The sequence below is a fragment of the Ambystoma mexicanum genome, chromosome 12 (genome assembly GCF_040938575.1).
Source record: "Ambystoma mexicanum isolate Mex_15411 chromosome 12, UKY_AmexF1_1, whole genome shotgun sequence".
NCBI lineage: Eukaryota > Metazoa > Chordata > Amphibia > Caudata > Ambystomatidae > Ambystoma > Ambystoma mexicanum.
Genome location: NC_090936.1, coordinates 617,947,948 through 617,970,247, shown reverse-complemented (window position 1 = coordinate 617,970,247; position 22,300 = coordinate 617,947,948).

Below are 22,300 nucleotides of genomic sequence, written 5' to 3'. Positions count from 1 at the left end.
ACAAGTCCTACCTGCTTACCTAAAGAGGGAGGCGAAGAGCCGCTGCACCTGCCATCATCAGCACCCATAAATGGCGCTACTGAAGGTGGTCATTCCCCAAATACAAATCCCCATTCGGAATAAATGGACAAACCCCAGTAGGGAATGAGACCAGGAGAACGATTGCAAGTCCAACAAAGGTTTTTTATAAAGTAAATGATGCATGCAGAGGACTCTGCTGCTCTTAGAGCGCTCTGCCCAAAAGATACATGAACAGTAAGTTATAAGCACAGAAAACGTCATGCCATATAGTGCACAAATGTCCTCATTCATTGGTGGGCACCTATGGCCCACTTTGTATCCATATACAGTGCAGACTCCAATTGGTTGCTGCAGCTTGGGCGGACTGTGGGCACGTGGGTCAGCTGGGCTCATCTCCGCAGGGTGAAGGTCAGGCTGGGTCCACAAGATGCTATTGTTCTAACTAATCTAAACTACACAGTTATCATTGGCATGCAAAGAGTAATGTAAGACATACAAATTATACCAGAATGCAGGGTCGCCATTGTGGGCAAATATAAACACATTCTTAACCTAGGCCTTTGTGGGGCAGGGGTGTGGTGGTCCTTTTTCCCAGGTGCCTTATCTGGGGGTCTTGATCTGAGATTTATTTGCCTGGTTCCTCATGGTTTAAACAAATGGATTGATAGGTGTTAGTTCAGGGAGAATATATGATCACACCGGGTTAGTTATATGGGGGGCAATCTAGGGTGGCCCATGGGTGAGGGTCCCACCACTGCTACATGAAAGGGGAAGAAGGTCAGGCATGCAGTAACTTCTAAGGTGGGGGACGAAGGAGCAGGAGCAGGTTTGTGGAGACGGATGAGTTTGCAAGTCAGTTTTCAACCCAGTCACACACAGGGCAATGAGCTCAGAGGAAGTCAAGGAATACAGTATCTAGTTGCAACAATTTGCGCCTAAGCTTCAGTGAGAAAGGGACTGCCGCGGCGTAGACAGGGGACGAGGTGGTGGGGGTGTCAGGGCAGGCTCTGCACTGGATGCGGGGAGAGGAGGCTTTTTAGAGATCTTTGTGCGGCCTAGTAAAATGATGGAGCCAGAGGTGGCACAAAATGCAGTCTTAGTGTATCGCCCCATCGCTTCCTTCCACCGTCGTCAGGGAAAGACAAGGGGAAAGTCTACCCCCAATATGATGAGCAAATGGACTTATTTCGTGCAGAATGTGCAGGGGGGTCCAAAAAACTCATACTCCCTTACACTACGCAGAGGCTGCCCCAACCGTTGCTCTTCAGGAAGCTGAAGGCTGCAGTCTCAAACATTTAGCTATTCTCACAAGGACGTCAAGAAGGCGGCTAGGGACAGGTAAGACATTGCCTGACTGGAGTATAAGGCAATGAGCTTGTGATAAACACATTCTGCTCTCCTTTGGAGATTAGAAAGTAGCTAGGTATTTGTGGGTTGTTTGACAAAGACATGGAAGAGAGAAATGGGTCTGTAGATCATTTTTTCGCTCCCTTTCTCTATTTTCTTCTTGCTTTCTTCTCTGTCCACACTCCTCGGTTTATCTAGAGTGACTCTTCCATTGTAATTCTAGAAATGTTGGGGCATGACAGTGTATGGGAGTTCCTTCGCTACTGCATTATGGGGGTGTTCCAGAATGAACCAATCCTTGCTGCCACCCCACAGTACTAAAATCACTGACGAGAAAATAAAGAATAACCTGTCAGACCTACCAACATACCCTGCCCGTGCACCCTGACCCTAGTGACGTTGACTCACCTGGCCACCTGCACATTGACATCCTTTGGCCAAAGTGAACGCTAGATCAATCGTGGCTCACTAACCCATGGCGTCTTTTGCCCCATGTTAATTGGATAATGCTTCCGCCCGCTGTACTTAAGGTTTCCTTGTGTGTGTGCCATGTTTTTAAAGTGATTATAGCTGACAAATTACTAGAGAGGAAAAACAAATGCATGTTTTACTTTTACATTTGAGGCCCCAAATGAATTAACAATATTGTGTGCACTTAACTTTATTGTTTGTGTGAGTGTTTATGTGCTTTTTAATGCTCATGTAGTCATGCAGGGGTGCAGGAATGAGTGGGCATATGTTTATGGTTTGTGTGCATTTTTTGATGCGTGTTTGTGCATGTGTGTAAATCTTTGATGTATGTTAGTGCAGAAATGAATTAATGTATAAAGGTGACAGTGGGCCTCATTACGAATGTTGCGGTAAGGCAACAACAGTGCTGGTAGTGTTACCGGTGCCGTTGTTGCCATGCCGCAACATTACGAGTTTGCTCGCGGGGCCGTTCTGTATGCCTGGTCAGACTAGGCGTGCAGAGCGGCACCCGCGAGCAGACCAGGATGGTAGCAATGGTACCGTTATGAACGGTACCGGTGCTACCATCCTCCCCATTCCCTTTGAGCCCTATGGGGGCTCAAATGGGACTGGGGACGTACCGTGTTTGGGTCCCATGAAAGGGAAATGCCGGGCCCTCCAAGGTCGGAATGGCCCGGTAAGTCCCCTTTTGCGGGACCCGGAACCGAGTTTGAAGGTAGTCATGCCCTTATTAAGGCATGACTACCTCCAAACCCGTAATGAGGCCCAGTGTGTGCCTATCCACATATTTGTAATTGTGTGCTACTACTGTGTGTGTGTGTTTATGTGCAACTGTGAATGTGCTTGCAGGTGCATGCTTATTTGTCTCCTTGTGTGTGTGTATGTATGTGCATGAACAATGTGCTTTGAATAGGTGTCTGCCTGTTTGAACAGTACAATTGAGGTGGAAGAGATGGTCTCATTCGCTGAAAAATGGAGCTGCTTTCCTGAGAAAGTTGCAGCCTCGCTGTCATAGCACCAAACCCACACCTCGATCTGAAAAATCCACAATGCAGCGGCGAAAACTATGAGCAAGCCTTACTTCGTGTTCCACTCCAGGACTGGTATCTTTTCTTTGTTCCTCCGATATGATATATACACGTAGGACTATTCGCTAATCTCTTATTCGCAGCCATGCTGGGCTCGATGCGCTCTCTCTTCCACATTAAGAAAACTTTGTCTGGTTCGTCCTAGAGTCTGATGTGCCCACAAGTCCGGCTATGAGGCCTTGTGCAACTACATACTGTTTGCATATGGTTCAGTGTACCACATTTATTGAATTCTTTGCCAGTGGCAGAGAAGGTGGTCTTGTGAGGTGCATGGCTGGTAATCCATACCCTTAATAGAGTATGGTACAGTCTTGAAGATTCGGTCTGGTTATGTGCTCACTGATTTTGTATTTAGCAATGCTGGTTTTTGTCTTTTTTTGGGACAAGACAGCTATGTATTCCTTTGCGGATCATTTGATGTTTTACATAGCTGCTGACTCTATGTGAGCTCTTTCTCTGATTAGGGCATGTTTGAAGACTTTGGCTCATTATGAGTTAGCTGAACCGGAAGTAAGGAAATAAGCTTTCTGGACCAGCAAACTCCAAGTCTGCCAGCAGGGACTGTGATCTACCGGTAGACTTGACCTGCTGGTAGTTCAGGCCCCCACCGGCAGACAATTGCTGCAATCACCGGCACCAGTATTACCAACGCAAGTGATTGTGGCATCCCCACCCCATGGGGAATCAGGAGTTACCTGCATCTCTGTGATACCGGTAATACCTGGATATCGGGCGGCATGGAAGGAATTACCAGCGGGAAACAGGCGTCAGCTTCTTTCGGAGGAATTTCCAGAATGTGGAGGAGATGCCACCTTCGATGCCACAGAGATAAATGGCATACTCTTGAAGTATTTGCGGATCTCACAATGTAGAAGGAGGCTCTGAAATTGTGTGAACAATTCATCCATGTACTTACCTACTTGCTGCATTTTTTCATTAAAATTGGATCTTTTGTCATCAATGATGCAATGAATAATAAACATCCTGTTAAGCTCTGCAGTGAGTGTTTGGTGAGTTTGGGTGTTACTTGTCAAAAACCTTTTGACAATATCGTTGATATCCTTAACCGCCATGTTAAGAAGGGTATCACTGCATATTATCCCCACCAAAAATATCGCCATATATATGCTCATCAGGAACGGCCATAGGAAATATTTTGGGGGGGGGTGTAAATTGTTTTTTTTTTAGAGTGGGGGCTGCTGGGGGTTTCCCCTGTTCCTTTAAAAATAATGCAGGGGTTGCGGGGGTGTCCCCTGCAGGTTGCATGCCTTAATATCGCTGCCAATATATGGCAATATTTTTGAATGGCGATATTTTTGCGGGGATATTAACACATGGAACCATTAAGAAGGATACCTAGCTGCATTGTTGGATCCATATACCAAAGATCTTCTTTAAAAGGCCTTAAAATCTTCTCGCCATTCAACCTAGTGTTTGCCTCTGTTTTGAAATGACGCCATCTAAAAGGGGGCTAGTTTTTGGAGGAACAATAGTTTATGGCATGAGAGGCAAGGGTTGACGGTGTCAGCCACACCCTTGGGCAGAGAGCCTTTGATTCCTGACATAGCAGTGTGAGGGCACTACTGGTCAAAGGAGAGCAAATCTTTGTACGGGGATGTTGCAGCATTCAGGGCAGAATATAAAAGCAAACCCCAGGTTCTGCCAAATATTAGGTGGTTAAGAGTTCCGGTGGGCAGCACACTTCTTCAACAATATCAATATTAATACTGAAAGTGTAATTTGTTATGAGCGTAGTAGGGAGCACTGCACTGAACCTGTCCCTGGCACCAATACATCAACTCAGTAATGAACAACGATGAACCTGGAGACCCTCTCCAGATAATGTGTGCTCACCACTAGGTCTAAAACATCCCTTAATATTATGTCATATCTTTAAAGAACACTAGTGTTAGAACTAGTGAAGTCCTTCTACCAGGATACATTGAGTGTAATACTTAAAACCATCAAGCAGAGCTTCGTGGCTCTGGACACAAGGATTAAACAACACAAAATCCAGCCGCCTTCTTCCCCAACCACCCTACCTGGAATAAAAGGCACCCTAATAAACGCCAATTCTATGGTAGCCCACGCCACTGAAATAGCGGACATAATCCAAAATGAAAACTTAGATCTCCTGGCCATCACGGAATCTTGGCTTCATCCCGCAGCTGGACCAGCCATCATGTTAGCCATCCGAGATAATTACACTCTTATACGCATGGATCGCACCATGTCTAGAGGTGGCGGCCTTGCCATAATTGTCAAAAATCATCTAGCCCTAAGACTTTCCTCACCCCATAATACTAACTCCTTTGAATCCCTCACAGCTAAACTTACCATTGCCAATAATCAAACCATCACCATACACCTAATATACCGACCACCAGGCCCCCTAGGTTCCTTTGAGGAAGACCTTATGAACCTACTATCTGACAACTTAAAAAACTCTACTCAATGTCTCATCCTAGGTGACTTCAACCTTGGATTCAATGACTCACGTGACCCCAACGCCCTACAAATCAACAGCACTCTTGAGGAACTAGGATTCACCCAAAAGATTACAGATCCTACACATATCAAAGGAAGGACCCTCGATTGGCTCGCCGAATACAACTTCCCAACCACCATGACCTCTATAATGCCTCAGCTATGGTCCGATCAGCACATGGTATCCTTCACCCTAGAAGCCACCACACCCATGAACAACAGTATCCTAGCTCCTACCGCACTGACCAGAAACAAAAAAAAAACATTACCTCTGAAAATCTGATCCCCCTCATTCTTCCCACCTTAAACTCCATCTCAGATCAGTCTGATCCAGCCTCCATGGTAGAAAAGTACAATGAAGTGATGCTTGCCTCTCTGGATGCTATTGCACCACTGAAAATTAGGAAGAGCAAACCCCGCCAACACCTAAATACCTGGTTCATACCCCTACTGAAAGACATCAGACAAAACAAACGCCTAAGTGAAAAAAACCTCAGACCCCTCAGATATCAATAAAAATAACCTAAAGAAATTAGCTACCCTCTACAAAAAAGAAATCATCCTCGCGAAACAAACATCTTACAACACCCGTATCACTCAAGCCAAATCCAACACCAAAGAATTGTTCGCCATCCTAAAGGAAGCAGAATCCCCTATCCAAGCTCCCGACTCCTGCCTCAAGGATAAGAACTGGTGCACAGGCATACAAAACGCCCTTGCTAATAAGATAACAATGCTTCAAGCGAAGATCATCAACAAAAAAGCTTCCATAACTGTCCCTAACACTGTCAATATAGGCTACTCCTCCAAGGCTGCCCCAAACCCTCTACCAACTCCGAAATCCATTCCTTCTCCACCCACACTGGACACCCATCCCTTCTACTTTCGCAAAGTCTCCACTAAAGAAGTCGAGAAAGTCATCCTCACTCTCAAACCCTCTAATTGCCAGGGTGACCCATGTCCAGCCCAAATCATAAAAGACGCTGCCCGTGAACTCTCACCCTTCATTACTAAACTCATAAACGCTTCTTTCACATCAGGCACCATACCTAGCAACCTGAAACATTCCTGGGTCCTCCCCCTCCTCAAGAAGCAAACCTTCAACCCCTCCATCCAAACCAACTACCGCCCCATAACCACTGTGCCGTTCCTACTGAAAATCCTAGACAAAGTAGCTTACCTACAAATTCAGCACCAGTTGGAACTAAACCACCTCCTAGGAGTTCGACAGTCCGGCTTCAGACCACAGCATGGTACTGAGGCTGCACTCCTAGACCTTACGGCACAAATAGACTCAGTAAGAGATAAAGGTACGACTTTACTGTTACTACTCCTCAACCTCTCTGCCGCATTCAACCTGGTAGACCATGCAATACTCTGCAATCATCTGGTCACAGCAGCCTGTTTCTCCCAAGAAGCAGTCGCATGGATCCAGTTTTTCTTAGATAACAGGACAATGCAAGTTTTCTCTCCCCTAGCAGCCGCAGACCCTGCACCTATCTCATGCGGCGTTCCCCAAGGATCATGTTCTTCTCCTACCCTCTACAATTTTTTCACAAAGCCCCTTTTCGATGATCTAGACAGTCTAAGGGCCTCATTACACGGACGGCGGTAAGGGTTAACGGTCACCGTTAATGGCAACGGTGACCGTTAACCCTTACCGCCGTACTACGAGGTCCCTTAGCGGGTTGGTGCTTTAACGCCTGCTTTTTGCAGGCGTTAAATACCAACCCGCTAAGGGACCTCGGAGCTAATTACGGCACCGCAAAATTGCGGTGCCGTAATTAGCGCCTTCCCCATTCCCATAGAGCCCTATGGGGCAGAAATGGGAATGGGGAAGGGCAATGGCGTAAGGGGGATTTACCGCCCCTCCAACCTTGGAATGGGGCGGTAAATCCCCTTACCGCCAAGGCGGTGCCGGTAATTTACCGGTATGGTCCAGGGTGCTAATAGCACCCTGGATCACCGCCGTCCGTGTAATGAGGCCCTAAGTATCACCTACACTAACTATGCAGATGATAAACAGATCCTCATCCCGTTGACGGGAGATTATGACAAGGATTTGGCCTTTGTGAATAGAGGCCATGCAGGCATGGATGGCCTCCCACGGTCTATACCTGAATGATGACAAAACTGAATTCCTCATTCTAGGCACCTCCTCCAACATCAAAAAACTAGGTCCCAACTACGACTCCTTCATAATTGACAATAACATAATTACTGTGGACAAAGCAGTTACAACCCTTGGCTTCTACATAGACTCCACTCTTACATTTAGCAAACACGTTAATGCCATGGCCTCAGTCACCTCCTTCCTACACTTTCAAGTTAATTAGAGCAGCCCAGCCCTTCCTCTCACCTAATATCTGTGTCATTCTAGCAAGGGCACTAATCCTGTCGAAACTAGATTACTCCAATGCCATCTACATAGGTAGTAATAAATACACCACTGCCAAAATACAGACACTTCAAAATAATGCCCCGAGAGCCGCCCTACACTTCCCAAAAAACGCCCATATATCAGACCTCAGGAGATCCACTAACGCTCTCCACTAAAGACAAAATTCCCCTCAAAACAGCATCCCTTACACACAAATGTCTCAACCACGCAGCCCCACAATATCTTACAGACAGAGTCACCAAGCAAACTGCCTCTCGCCCTCTAAGAAAAGCTAACTCCAACCTTTTGTTAGTACCCAGATTCAAACTCACAAAATCTGGTGGGAGTAGCTTCGGTGTCAAAGCAGCACAATATTGGAACTCCCTTCCCCCTGCTCTAAGGGAAGATCTCCCTTACCGGCAATTCCGATCAAATCTGATTCAATGGTTAAAAGAACATGATGCCTAACCTCACCCCACTTACACCTGTGACCTCATGTATACCTTGTATATTTGTTCTGCTTTATTTATTTGTCACATCTGTGCTCTGTACTCTGTATACTTGTAAACATGCCTACAGCACTGTAACCATAGCTGTACCCTATATTTAATATGTAACCTGTAACCTAAGTTGAACAACCCTCTTTCTGCCTTTGCGCCCAAATACCTCTGGGTCTGGTGCACAATATAAATGATAAAACAAACAAACAAACCTATGTAGCTGTTCATTGCTGAATGCATTTATGTTGCATATCCATATGCTGAAAATATGCACTAGGTCTTGTGTTTGCATGATGGCAGTGCTAATGTGCAGTTCACCTGTGATGTCGTGGGTGGTAGTAATGTGCTCGCAAGTCCATCTATCACACACATTTATTAAGTGCAATCCCTGCATCTATCTGCCTTTGCAATCAACGTTACCAAACTACATTTTACTCTAAGGAGTCATGACTTTTTCTTTCACTGTGCCGCCGCCTGACAGACGAACAAGCTGCTTTTCAGTACATCTTTTGAAAGAACCAGTGCCTTCCCAATTCTGAATTTTGCTTTCACTTGTTATGCAACCACTGGTGGAAACACAAACACTGCCTCATTGATCTTAAAATCCCTTTGAAAAACATTAGTGGTGGCGCGTACTGGGGACTTAAGCCAATGTCATAACATTAGATTGGGGAAGCTGTGCTCCTGGGCTGTGCTACTGGTGCCAACTTTCAATGCAGTGTATCGCAATTTTGAGAACAGTAATTGACAATAACATGTAATAACATATATGCACATTTTAATCAAAATAATACTTCCACTTGTTCATGTATTAAAAGTCCCACTAGACGTTTTCAAGCCATCTCACAGAAACCCAGCAAATCAAGGGATTTTGATATAGGGAAAAATATGTTTACAGCCCCGGAAATTGTTGATTTTTTTTTATTATCCCAAAACTGCCCAAAACTACTGGTATGCATTACAACGTTATAGATGCCATTTGTAGTAACGCCATGCATAATTCAGGAAAGGAAAACTCCTGGCAGCGCTCTTCCCAGTTGTCAGAATACTCCATCCAGCACCCGGTCTCTGGTATGCGATACTGATGGCGTTCTGCTTTGTCTTTCAACCCAGCCGTATAGCCCATTCTGTCAGCAAGCTGTTGCTATCATGCAGCATTAAAGTAAGCACCATTTCTGGAATCCATGGCCCCACCTTCAGTGGTCGAAAACACACTGCCCCCAACTCCTTGCCGAGCTGTACTTCACTGGCTCACCAAAACTGGAACACGTTCATAATGGTGCATGTTTTTAAAATGATTTACCCAAAAGAGTCGCAGCCGCTTGTAAAACCATATTTCGCATAATACCGCCTGATAATGAACATTGGCCTAAGCACATCCGCATTGCACTGAAAACCGCATCCGAATGAACCTGAATAAAAGCTGAATATGCCGCTATTTTAAAGTCATTCGCCATTTTGATTAACTCCTGCTTTCTGTCTCATGTTCAACTTTGTTTTCAGCTCCAGCAGAGAAAAATTAACTTTATACTGTGTCAACATGTTGAGGCTGCCGAAAGCACAATGTTTGTCCTGCACTAAGAAACCTTGGAGTTGAACTGAACCTCAATTTAGATGTTGTCTGTACCAATAGTATCATCCTTATTCAAACAGTGGAACAGAATGCTGAATAGCTGAAACTGTGTGCCTTTGCAGAAATCGTTTGTGTTAGTTTCTTGAAACTTTAAGCTTGAAAACAAATGTTACCATTGCATTTTGTGAGCAGAAAAACATGTCTAGTGTTTAAGGCAAACATTAAACAATGTACAATTATTTGATTCTGTATTAGCAATGTGAACTGGGTATGAATCCTAGTGAATTGATAACTTGAAAAGGGGCTGGACGATGTAACCGGGATTGGGGAAAAGAGTGTATAAGTTGATGGCTTTGTAATGTCCAGCACTCTCTCCCCTTACGGTGTCTGCTGGTACACACTGCGAGGTGTTGGGAGCCAGATAGCTATCTGCCTACTAAAATTGTACATGTACCTCTGAACTCATGATTGGCGTATTTCATTTTTGGTGACACTAAGCCTCGATATTTCATTTGGTCTTTTAAGCTGTCAATGAATACATTTTAAGGAAAGTATTAGGGACGTGTGATTGTTTTATGGACTAAAGACGTGAAGGCATGCAGTTTCTGGCTAAGGAGGGGGTGGAGGTAGTGGTGTATTTCGGATTTCTGCTGCCCTAGCCCCAAATAAGTGCATGCCCCCCGTATTTACTGCACATCTGCTAGACTCTGCAACTTCAGCAGATTACACCCCTTCAAGAAACTCTATCTGCATTGTCCAAACTACTCCTCTTCACCACCATTTTGTCCCCCTTTTGGCTCCATAACATTAGAAGGACATTTTTTAGGTTGCAGGGTTTAGAACGTCATTGCTTCTTCTCTGTTAATTTAAGCCTGTCATCTTCTATTTTATGTTAGTTGAAAAAGTGTTTTCAGAGCTCTCCTGCCCAAGATTTAGAGAACGCAATCTGTTGTACAGTTAAGTGCACTAGAGGAAATTGTTATGGCTATTTTTCTACTTTAAGTTAGGTCAGAAAACAATCTTTTAGAGGAAGCGAGAAGAAAGTAAGCTGGTTGCCAAATGGACACAAGTGAGAGCAGGTTGGAATGAGGAATTTTGGTTTCAATGTTAATATCTGGTTTCTATCACTAATTGCCTGCTGAAACTCTATTAGGAGCACTTAGACTGGTCTGTAATATTCATACACCCTAACTAAATTTTTACATCCTGTCTTGTCAAATGGTAAAGTTTACATTTGAAATATATGCAAGAGGTACAGGCACATCTTATAAAAATGTGGACTATAAATAACTCAACCGTCCTTATGGTTACAGCTATGGTTTTAGCATGGGGCAAAACGGAAATAAATCAAGTTACCTGCCGCAGCCGATATACCTCCAATCCCTTGGGCTGGAAATCCATTAAAATATGGCACAATCACAAGGGAAGTTTGTAAACTCTGCTTGGGCATAAACACCTAAGTGAAGTAAAGACAGTTGGAGATGGTTCTTGAAATATTTGGCTGTGAATTCTCACAGTGGATTCATTTAATGTGTGCAACACTTAGCATTCATGTGTGGGAAGCAAGAGCATTACTCGTAGCTGCACAATGCAGGCACCTTTTATAACAAATGAAGTGGTTCATACTCATTGCTGTTTGTGCAATTGTTCAAAATACCCAACAATCTGAGATGAAAACTGAAGAAAGGATCAGGCGTTCCAGTACAATATTACCTTTGTAGGTATGGTGTAGGCTATGGGTCTTGACAGCTTGCGTTTAAGGTAATTAAAAAAATTAGTTAACTCCGTAGAGTTGTTTGGACTGTACACAACGGTTCAATGTCGGATCACCAACTACTTTCTAGTATTACTTTAAAAAAACTCTTTGAAACTCTTTTTTTCTATTTGGGGGTTCACCTCAAGCCCTCCCCCTTGCCTATATTAACCCTACCCAAACCCTCTCCCAAATCCTTTTGACCCCTTAAACACCCCTACATTTTGAGATTTGTGGGTATAGATATAGAGGTCCTACTGTCATTCGAATTACTTGTTTCACAGTAAAAGTCCTACCTTGTATTTAAGATATAATTAATGTAAACATCACAGTTATGCATTGTGTGACATACTTTACAGTTGGATCTCCTGCTAGTACTGAGTGTGCATCAGAATGTCATCAAAGACACTTGATGATAAACGCAGCAGGGATGCAATTTGCATGCCTAGCACTGAGCACCTTCTGTAAAGATGGCTGAACAGATATATTTACGGGACACCTTTACAGCTGTGAAACAATGTGTACTGTGAGAAACCTGAAGGTATTCTCACTTCTATCTGTCTTGGATCCTCTACAACGGTGGCCAAGGGAAGGTCATTGCATTTGGAGCCTAAACCTGAGGGCGGAGAAGTGAGAGAGAATCACTGGGTTGATGGATCCCTGGGGATTGGGAGAAAGATGCTTTCAGACGTGACACGGAATCCCATATTTTCCCTTCAGGAAGAAATCCCTATTCCATAAGCAGTTATGGGATATTGTTCCACATATCCCAATAACCCAGGAAGTATTAGAAGCCTAGATGTATTAGAAGGAGGAGAAAAAGGACTAAGGATAACCTTGGTGGAAGGTCCTTGAGGATTGGGAGTGGGATGTCCTTAGGCGAGATATGGTATCTCTTGTTCCTTAGTTATGGACAGCCAATCTAACACTCACCCAACTTTTATGGGCTGTTACAAGCCAGTTCCCCTCATTATTCCACACACATCACCTCACAGTACTGAGATGAAGAAGATGCAACTGGGGGGTACTGAAGATTACTGCCCTTCACCACTCGGGTACTGAGACGAAGAAGCTGCATCCAAATACTGGGAAGGTCATGCATGTCTGCCTAACTATGGTTAGGCAGATTCAAGTGACCAAACACACCTGCAGCATGTTAGAAGGCTGCAGGTATATACAAGGAGAGGTGAGAGGCAGGGGGCGTGTAGTCGAGAAGCCCTCAGAGAGCCCAGCAGAGAAACCAGAGAAGACCTTGCAAGGAGATCCGTTCAGGAGAAGCCGGGAACCTGCTCTCTGTGGGAGCAGCCATGGAGTGTCTGGACTCCAAACCAGGACACAGGTAGACCCGAAGTGCAGAGGACGCTGTCAGCATCTGTGAGGAAGAAGCAGGGCCAGCATTGGCTGAGTTTCCCACCCCAGAAGTGGGACGGAGGCAGCAGCAGAAGCCGTCGGGAGCAGGAGCAGACCGCCGGTGAATGTCAGACAGACATGCCAGAAAGAAACACCAGAACCGGGGAGGTCCGAACAGGACTGCAGGCAAGTGCCCGTTCATATGTTGAATACTGAACTATATGAAAACCTAACATCATGAGAACTATATGAAACTTTCACCCTGAAATAAAATGAATGGCTATTTAATACTGCATTACAGGGAAACTTCCCATTTAAACAAACAAGCAACATAAGAACACTTTCGAACTTTGAACTGAAACTTAAATCATCGAAAACCTATGTTGCACAAAGAATTGCATCTAACCTTACAGTTAACTAAATTAAAGGCTAAAGAAAGCCTGAACAGTGAACTTTGATAAGTGAATGCAGTGTGGCAAGGCAACAGCTTGGTAAAAGGAGTGTGATATATGGTGGCAGGCCAACAAGGCAATCAAGGAGAAGACAAAGAAATATAAGATTGCACCCTAAAGACAGGAGGCCCAATACGAGGAGTCAAGTAGGGTGACTTGGCGCACAGGAGCAAGTGCTAAAGAACTTGTGTGAGGGACTGAGAAGTCCAGGGACCCTTGTAGCGTGACCTGTAATGGGTGGACAGTGGGGTCCTACAACTGCGCCTCGACCAGAGGACCCTGAATGGTGAAAGCGAAGGACACCTCGCAACATGCCCCAACGAGAAGCCAGTGATCCTGGTTGTACTACCTGTAATGGGTACACTGTGCGTTGTGACAACTGCGCCTAGACCAAAGAATCCTAAATGTTGAAAGCTAAAGACATCATGAGACAAACTCAATAAAATCACTGCAGCACTTTTGAACCCTTTTCGTTTTGGATTGTACTACGTAGAACTTGGGCTAGGGAACACCGAGGATTGATCACAAACTACATTGCCTTGAACTGGAGAAGGTAACCTTTCGGACTTTCTTTCATGGAACTTTCTTATGCTTCAGGAAGGGGAGCTGAGAGAAAGCTGTGAGCTGGAGGAAACTCAGAACTTTGAGTTAAGCACTGTTTCTTTTGAGTTTGACATCCCTGCACATTGGTATATTATAGTTGTGAGGGCAAGGACAGGTTTTAGACACAGACAGACTTTAAAGTTGAACTCTTTGACACAGACTTTCCTTAGTTGTATTCAGATAAGGAAAACCTACAGTAGTATAGGGAAGGTTAAGCCTTCAACCATCCTGACATTTCAGTTAAATGAACATCTTTTGTTTAAACTTGAAGCACGTTGTCTGTATCGTACACAATACTTTTGGCAGACAGTTTTTGTTCTCACCCTTCAATGGCTTCGGGTATCCATTCACAGGTTTCTTGATGCACTTGCGTTTTCAGATTAACCCCTCGCCATTTTAACTTCTTTATGACGGATTTCACGTTTGCACCTTTTGGGCAGCCACCGATTTCTGAAATGTGGGGCCAGGGAGGAAAACTTGTGCTTGCTTCTGAACATCATTTTAGTGCCACCTGTGGCAACTCTGTGCTTGACCTAAGCATAAGCATGTGTTTAATATTGTAAAATGATGCATCCTTTTTAGCCTTTATGTTTCTGAAGGGAAAACCCAAATTTTTGCAACGGTTTAAAAAATGCATGGTGTGTATTTGAACATAAAAGTGAATGCTTAACACTGTGTATGTGTGTATTGATTAGAAAGAACTCCAAAGATAATATGAAGTGGCACAATTAAATCCAAAGAGATTTTGATTGTTTTGCATATTAAAGAGCATTTTGGGAAGATAAGAATGACCAAAGAGATTTATATCTGTCATATATGTATGTTAGAGTTGTATGTTTTATATTATTAAGCTATCCTTACTGTAACACAGGTGCACCTGTGTGTCTGTGAAATGGGTAGCCGTTGACACTATTCTTTAAGTTGACTTTCCTCATTCACCCTCTAGAGTCAGGCCCATGTACATAAAAAAGAGGGTCCATTGCCCCTCTATATACTCCATGTTAGAGTTGTATGACTGATTCACTAAATACCTAAAGCAAGCTGGGTTTGGTACGTGTTGCTTTTTTAAAAGGTTTAATAACAACACTCATATTGCAAAACTAACGTTTTTGTAAATATCAAGCATATATAAAGGTTTGGCCATCAAAGTCTTTAGCTGTCCGAATGGAATGTCTGCTAACAGCTCAAAGTTGCTGGTAGTTTTGTGGATCAGCCGGACTTGGAGAAACATAATTGGCTTATTTAAAAAATGACAGCCAGCAAATTGAAAATAAAATGCTGCTCCTCTGGCAATTTGCAGGCCTGGGCCTAGTCGGCCTGGTAAATACATCGATACATCGATGGGTGGAGGCGGTGTCAAAAAGAAAGCATCTGAAGCAGATCCAGATTCTTAAATGCATGTGTTCAATTTACTATGCACTTGTAGATTGCATCACAGAAAAGCTATGAGGTGCCCAAGTGTGTTTTTGCTCAGTGTAACCCCAACAACCAAAAACTTTTAATATAAAGCTAGTCATCACTGCAGAGTAGGATGCGTTTATATAGCATTGGGAACCAACTCTGTCTCTGTTTTTCATTTCCACAAACAGGAATGTGTAATTTATCAGGGGCTGGATGCTGCCAGGTGGCACATTGCCATCAGTGACACCTTTAACCAGTCACTACGTTGCATTCAACAGCACTGTGCATTGAAGATCCATAAGTCTAATGAGAGACATGAACATCTTAAGTCCTGGAATGCAGATTGATGTTGGCTACAAAGCCCGGACTAAATAAAGCTCTCTATGCAATAATGTAGACTCTGTGTGGAATTAGTAGCAATGCCCACCCTCACTGCCCTAAGCCCAATTTACAGTCTCACCACAGCTCTTTTATTGGCCAACTATGTTAAAGCAAGCAAGATAAGTGTTTGCGGGTGTCTAGACTGGCCTACATTGGAGCCAATTTGGACATGTTTTCTTCTTATGGGATTGCATTTTTTATGGTAAAGCCAACAGAAGTAAGTTATGTGGGGCTACTGGCATACTAGCAGAGACAGCTTGGACATTTTTTCTTATACTATCATTACCGCATTAACGCCAACATGAATATGTACTTATATGGGAACACAGCACATATTCGTGCAGCCACCATGAACCACACAAACCTTCTAGTGAGGAATGTGGACTTGTTGCAGGCCTTGGCTCATTATGTTGCCTCAGTCTACATGTGCCCTGGAGCCAAAGGGAAGGAAACGAATGAGGATCTCTCTGCGTTCCTTGCCACACTCAATATATGAGTAATGTCTAACAAATGAAAATGCTTCAGAAAATGTCCAACACCTGTAAATATATATAACTTGCTACAATCCATTTGTTTGTTATTTTTGCATATCCCGACAGGGGATGATTGTAGATTTGTTTGGTTCTGGCTCCGTTTCTAAGAGTAGAATTTGTTGTCACACCTTTCATTTCATGCAACAGCCATATGTATTTTCTTTCCATTGCATGGCATCATTTGGCCTTGGACGTCTGCTTACATTTACTTTCATTTGGTAATATGCACCTATACACACTAATATTAACGCTAAATATGGTGATCCATTCTTGTATGTGATGCCATCCCTGTTTTATCAAGGGGCAAAAGGTTGTTTGTGTGCCATCACTTCCCGTGATGTCACGAAGGGGCATGGGGGGGGTGACATCACTTCCGGTGATGTCATCAGAGGTCAAGGACTTTGTGATGTCACTTCTGCTACCCCTGGCTTTTTGGTGAAATGACGTCCCTAGTGGGAGCTTTGGTTAGTGCCTCAGGATGGCATAGGGACTGTAGAAAAAAACATTTCTGCACCAACTGGTATCTCCCAAGGTGCATAAGAGCATGCAGAGTGCAACACCTCAAGTGAGGTGTGCACAATATCAGTGGAAACGTTTTGAGGAGATCAATGGCTTGGGAGGATAGTTTAGGGGCAACGTGCTCGCCTTGGAAGCAAGACATCACAGAGCCACACAGGTTAGATCCCCGGGTCTGCCCTTAGAAACCTCTGGGTATTAAGCACGTTATAAATAACCTATCATATCATATCAATGGGAAAGGTGGCAGAGTGTCTGATGAGGAGATGAGTTGTTACTGGTTCATCTGCAGGGCTATTGGCTGCTAGGATTGAGGTTTGGGGGAAGCATCTTAGCTCACAAGGCTATGCCCATGGGCTTTTTGGGGCTGTGGAGGGTCAAATCGTAACATACATTTATGGTGTAAAAGCCTTAACATGAATTAACATCATCGCTCAATTCTGACCGTTTGAATGGAGGAGAGGAGTCCGCTGGATTTATGCGCCAGCATGGCAGGCAGCATTTAATTGTAATTGGAAACACTGCCTGCGATGAGCACATTGCAGGCAGTCTTTACTCATTTTATACGGCAAAGTGCAAATGCGCAGGGTAAAAGGCGGCCTTCAGGCTTGTACACCGCCTTTTGCCCTGCACATATGCACTCTGCAGTGCAAATGACAAAAATGTGGAGGCTGGGAGCCGCCTACGTGTATGTCTACAAGTAACATCTCCCTGCCACCAAATTACATCGAACTCGAAAATGAGTCCCATTGTGTGCTCAGTTTTCTTGCCTGGTCTTAAAATGCTAGGTACAAGTATTCTACCTAAATTTTCTGTAAGCCTATTACCTATCAAACTGGCATAAAAAATAGGAAAATCTATTACTCGGACGTGGCCAAAAGAAATTTGGAGTATGTGCAGCCTATTTAAGCAAATTCCCCTCTCTTTGGAATTGTATTTTGAGATTTAGACTAAACTTATTGTTAACACGTGAAAACCGCTGGGTTTGGAAGAGGGAGGATTGTGAAAATAGAAACGCCCGCTATTGTGACAAGGAGGTAGAACAAAGCATCTGGGAGTTGGGTGTGAAGCTGCTCTCATTAGCCTTCGACACATTTTTTTTTAATTGTATCTGAAAGATTTAGTCCTGGAACCATGGGAATTTCTGTGGGGGCAATTGATGGAGGTAAAGTCATTTTTATTGTGCAAAGCTTTATACAGATTTCGACAGATGATCAAACTCATTGACTGAGAAAGTCGGTTTAGTGCTATGGGATTTCAAAGTGATTATTTGTGATTTGAACCTAATGTGACTTAATGAAATAATATGTCAAATGGAAATGCTGATTTTTATAATGTATGAGTAATACCAGGTTTTCTAGTGTTGCAAGAAAATTTGAAATAATGTTCTTAGTGTGTAAGGTTTTTGTAAACTAAATGCACGTAATAAAAAATACTTTCAAAAACACTATTACAAACCGTTGCAAAAACGGTTTGCTCCATTTTGTATCATTTGCTCCATTCTCTATACTGTCTCCATGGTTAGATGATCTGATCCCAGTTGGGCTGCTGGAAATTTGCAGAATCATTTGTTGGAGAAGCATGCTTTATTGTTTTTCATTGTTGCTGAAAAATAAACGAATGAAAAAGCAATTTTTGTTTCAGGTTTATTTTATTAGTAATGTTAATTGCATGCAGAAGACAACTAACTTTTGCACTTATGTGCTGTTAGGACCACTGCATGCAACTGAACAATATTCACAAGGTGGAGTGTAACACCAAAGAGTAAAACAGGACATCTACGAATGCACTCTTTAGTTTTCCCCTCTATCTCATGGAGAAATAATTGTGCCCTGCAAATTACGCTTTGGGTCAGAATGTGTTAATGTATGCTGCCTGGTCCTTTGCAGGTGCTAAATTCAGTGGGGTTCTATATTCCTCTGACAAGACGAGGCGGTCAGTGTGGGGGCAATCTGATCTCTGCTCCATGCCTCTCTGTCGCCTTTTCATTGCAGGAAAATAGGTCAGAGCGGGAAATGGAGGCATGAAAGCATTGCTCCTTGCCTTTAAGTTTCCATTTCCAGCTACCATCCATTTGAAATTATGCTTTCTTTTATCTTGGATCAAATTATATGTAATAGGTTCTAGCTAAATTTGGAGGAAGTCCTATACGTCGTATTTGCTCTATGCCCTATCACACTGGCAGACAAAATAATGGGCTAAACCATTTTACTGCATTGATAACTTCTTGGTGTACTATGCATTGAAGCAACATATGCTTACTTTTTTCGTTTGTTAGGCCCTGGTCCCTTGTATGTTTGTTGTTATTAAACTATAATTCTCCTCCATTGGAACGTATCTAATCTTCATCCCAAGCGCTTGCTTTGGAAATAATCACTGTTATGTTGTACCTTTGCATTTACCCTTTACCCCCTCTTGTGCTTGCCCTCCCGCTTCCCACCAGCACTTAAATAATCTGAATGTTCCAAGGCTGTAAAGATCAGAACCTCTCCTTTTACTGTGGATGCCACAAAGGGACTGCACTCACAGAAGGCACCTTATAAAACACCAATATATAAAATAAAGACATGAATAAATACATTGGGGCTGGTGGTAATATTACCTTGTGGTGGCTTAAAAATTGTCAATGGTGGTGTTAAACTCATCAGTTTTATGATCCCACATAGTCATACAGTTCAGAACCTATTCTAATCTAGAATCCTGTGTGTGTGTGTGTGTGTGTGTGTGTCAGTGTGCAATATCAGTCTATACACATTTGCTATTGTATTTATACAGATGATTTATTCAGAACAAGATAAATAAACAGAATTCATTCATCAGAACCTTTTTAGTTTTGTTGTTGACTTGCCTCCCGCCTGCCTACACGTGTTTCGACATTCCAGTCTTTCTCAAAGAAAACAAAGAATAAAGTCAATACACATTCACTCAAAGCATTTCAAGTCTACAAATAAAACAATTCTTAAATATTGATTGGGTAAGTATAGGTTCGGGCACTAGGCTTAGACTCAACTTGCGATTCACTCGTTTTTTTGGGGGTTTGATGTAGTTTTGCTTGAGCTGCAAGGTTGCCTGTGGTTGAGGTGCTGCCCACACCTCGTATTTATCTGGATTGTGTAATTGCCTGGTTACCTTGTGCTTAAGGTCATTAAAGAATCTTGATATTATGGTTTATGATGTTGAATTTTGATCCTTAATATCATTATTATTATTGTGCTTGGCCAGCACGTGTTTTGACCCCTCCGGGTCTTTATCAAGGCTAGTATTCTTTAGAGTGTTTCTGCAGTTGCAGGTTGCTGGGGCTCAGTTTCCTGTCATCGCCCATTGGTGTCCCAATGTGGGGTCGTTCTGGTCTTGAAATACACTGTTCTCCTTTCAGTGTGTTCTCCTTCGGAACCGCAGAAACACTCTAAAGAATACTGGCCTTGCTAAAGACCCAGAGGGGTCGAAGCATGTGACAGCTGACCACAACAATAATAATAATGATATTTAATATCAAAATCCAACATTATAAACCATGACCTTAAGCACAAGGTAACCAGGCAATTACACAACTTAAATATTGATAGTATCACAATTGCTTATATGGCATCCCTATCGTGTCTCACTCCTCAATTCACCAAAAATATTCAGTCATATTATCAAAAGCACATGAACAGCACACTGTCCTGAAAATTCCATATCATGCTTGATCAGATAGTAGTACTTCCTTTTTGTATTTGTATTCCTCTGACACAGGCTATTGAAAAGGAGAGGCAGCAAGACCCAGACATACTGGACTTGTAGTTGTGGTGGTCCTAAACATTTGTTTAAGGAAAAGTGGGGTTAAAAGAATGCCTATCTTTCCCTAAAACTAAGTGGGGTTTCCCCGCCTCAAGACAACTAACTATTGAAACTGTTGGTGTTAGAATGTCCTAAATAAAGTACACTGTCCTGTGTCCAAATCCTAATCTGTCCCTCACAAGTTAAACTCAAAATAAAGTGAAAAGGGAAAATGTCTTTTGGCTGGCCACCTGCAACCTTGCTTGTAATTTCAAACACAAAAAAAGTTTTTAAAAAAAGACAAGGTGCTCAAAATAAAGTTCCCAGTTGCTCAAAAGGGATGTCTTTCCCTGCTTTTTTTTTTTTTTTTAGCTCCTGGTGTCCAATATGGTGTTTCAAAACTTCCTTTTACAAGAACTTCTTTTCCACCTTTTGGACCAATTAACAGCCTTGGTTTACTCTCAGGCAAAGGATTGTCTGCTTAATTTGTCTGCCAAACATCTTGGTCCACTATCCTGCCAAGCATTTCCAATATTTTCTCAGAACACTGGCACGATGGAGAATAGGGTTGTTACTGGGTATCTCAGCCTTGCCATTATATTTTCAGGTCCCAGATCCCCTTTTCCCTGACTGATACCTGTTGAGATGGTTCTGTGTTGAGGCCTTTCCCAATGCTGTCTTTGTTTCTATGTTGCTGGGCTATCTGGCGTTTGCCGCCCGTCTCTGGCTCAGCAGCAGCACCAGCTGTGCGTTGTTTCTCAATGCTGCCTATGTGTCAATGTTGTTGGACTGTCTAGAGGCTGCGCAGCATCTCTGGCTTGGCTGTGGCACCAACTGAAGAAACCAATGCCCTTTGGGTTCCCGATCTATCCTCCTCTCTGCTGTCGAGGTCGCGGACCGGTCATCAAATTCCCAGTTTGTTTTGAAGCACCACTTACTGGGTCCCGCCTCTGATCTCCCTTCTGCTGCAGAGGTCACGGACCGGTCTGCAGTCTCCTGCTTCGACTTTTGGTGTTCACTCCCCCCGCCTGCCATTAGAAGGGAATCACACCTGCAGAGCTCTACTTCTGAGCACCCAACTGATACCAGAGTTGCGGGCCAAACTGCGATTCCTCAGTTTGTTCTCCCATGTTCCACTTCTCTCGTCTCTTCCACTTCTCTCGTCTGCTTTCACAACTTCTCCAACTACTCCAACTATCAATCCCATGGACTTGTACTTCTCTTTTGGGGCTGACATTGCTTCCAGCTATTGAGGAAAGATTAGAGTATTTGCCACGGTTCTCATTCTAATTTCTTGCATCCTCAGGGGGCCTCCTCGTCTCAGTTGGTTTATTATGGTTCACTGTAGGATTTTCTTTATTCTTCCTCATTGTAGCCTTATGTAGCCCTAGAACTAGTTCCATTCTACACATGTACATTGATTGATGTGGTATATGTGTATTAAAAATAGGCGAAGTGGTAAGAGCCTTTTGGCCATGGTGGTATTTAGCCACTAGAGTAGTGCTTGTTTGTTAAAAGGGACGTTATCCTTGGATTCGTCAACCTATATAAAACACAGACTTCTAGTCTGTACCATTGGCAGCCCTGAGGAAGTCCACCATTGGTCGAAACACGTGTTGGCTGAGTCATGTAGTCAATAAATAACCACGACCAAAAATAGAAATACTTCTGACTATTCATTGATA